The sequence below is a fragment of the Oncorhynchus kisutch genome, linkage group LG22 (genome assembly GCF_002021735.2).
Source record: "Oncorhynchus kisutch isolate 150728-3 linkage group LG22, Okis_V2, whole genome shotgun sequence".
NCBI lineage: Eukaryota > Metazoa > Chordata > Actinopteri > Salmoniformes > Salmonidae > Oncorhynchus > Oncorhynchus kisutch.
Window position 1 is genome coordinate 35,440,586 of NC_034195.2, and position 2,012 is coordinate 35,442,597.

Here is a 2,012-nt window from a genome sequence, read left to right on the forward strand (position 1 = left end):
ATTTCACTGTAAGGTTGTATTCGGCGCACGTGACAAATACACTTTTATTTTATTTGAAATAGTTTTTTGATCATTGTTGGACAACCATTTTCAGATTTTGCCATAAATTATCAAGTAGATTTAAATCAAAACTGTAACTTGACCACGCAGGAACATTCAATGGCTTCTTGAGAAGCAACTCCAGTGTAGATGGCTTCTGCTTTGCGTTTGTCCTGCTGAAAGGTGAATTAATCTCCCAGTGTCTGGTGGAAAGCAGACTGAAACAGGTTTTCCTGTAGGATTTTGCCTGTGCTTAGCTCCATTCCATTTCTCCAAAACTCCCAAGTCCTGTTATTTTCACTCTGTCAATTAGGTTAGTATTGTGGAGTAACTCAAATGTTGTTGATCCATCCTCAGTTTACTCCTATCACAGCCATTAAACTGTGTAACGGTTTTAAAGTCGCCATTGGCCTTAAGGTGAAATCCCTGAGCGGTTTCCTTCCTCTCAACTGGGTGTATTGATCCACCATCTAAAGTGTAATTAATAACTTCACCATGCTCAAAGGGATATTCAATGTCTGCTTTTTATAACTACCCAGCTACCAATAGGTGCCCCTCTTTGGACTTGATTAAACAATAATAATATATTACTAGTCAAGGATGCATACGCCTATAGAACTACCACATAGTATCAGCTTTCACAGAGAAGAGAATATTTGTGGCTGAATCAGTGTTTGAAATTCACTGCTCGACTTGAGGGACCTTACAGATAATTGTATGTATGGGGCACAGAGATGAGGTAGTCATTCAAAAATCACGTTAAACACTATTATCGCACACAGAGTGAGTCCATGCAATTTATTAAGACATTTTCTACTCCTGAACTTATTTAGGCTTGCCATAGCAAAGGGGTTGAATACTTATTGACTTAAGACATTTCAGCTTTTTATTTTTAATTATTTTGTCAACATTTCAGGGAAAGAATAATTCCACTTTGACATTATGGGATATTGTGTATAGGCCAGTGACAAAAAAATCTAAATATAAACCATTTTAAATTCAGGATGTAACACAACAAAATGTGGAAAAAGTAAAAGGGGTGTGAATACTTTCTGAAGGCACTGTAAATGCCAGCTCGCCCATACAACACAAGGAACCGTGTTCCATTGAATGCTAGCTTTTCAAATGTGTCTGCTCTTTAACTTTTAACACGTAACTGTGAAAAGGTCTTGTCCTCTTTAGGCTTGTTCCAACCCTGCCACCCACCAATTAAATGTGAGGTGACAGGAACATCCATTAAATATGCATTGCGTTCAGACTGAGTAGGCTACACACGCGTCGCGTTGCACACATTCTTCTTAATGTTTTAAAGTAAACCAACAGTCGACACTGGAAGATGTATTTAGCTTTTCTGCAGTATGACCTCGTCAACCCGTCACTCTCACTCTCTTGCACGCACACACACTAACGCTCTCTCTTACACACACAAATACTTTAGATGTCAAATCACAAACGAACCACTGACACAACAACATAGCATTAGTTAGAGGGAACTATTTGGAATGTGCTTTCAGGTTATATAGCCTGCTCAGTGCATCTCCCAGAGCTCTTTGTTCCAATGCAAAGGCACAGTGAGACACAGGCTGTAGCTACAGGGAATTAATTACAGTACAGGGTGTTTACCCAGTGGGGTACGAGCACGCACACACACACGTACGCACATACACACAAATTACCTCTTACACACAAACACAAATACACAGCTTTTCTGCTGTGTGATGCCTGGTGGGCCAAGCCTCTATGTTCCTGTGTGTCGTCATTCATCAGTGACCAGTCTCACAGCCCAAAACAGTGTGATTATTCCTGATCCAGAGGAGAGAATTCAGATAAGCTGTGCCATTAGCTTAGCACTATTTACAGTACATGAAGTCTGTGCTGCTGTTGTGTTCCTTTAAAATAGTCCTTTTCAAACACCGTTTTGGTGTTGCTCTGTTCTAATATTACACTTAGTAGCAGGAATGACAGGAAGGATG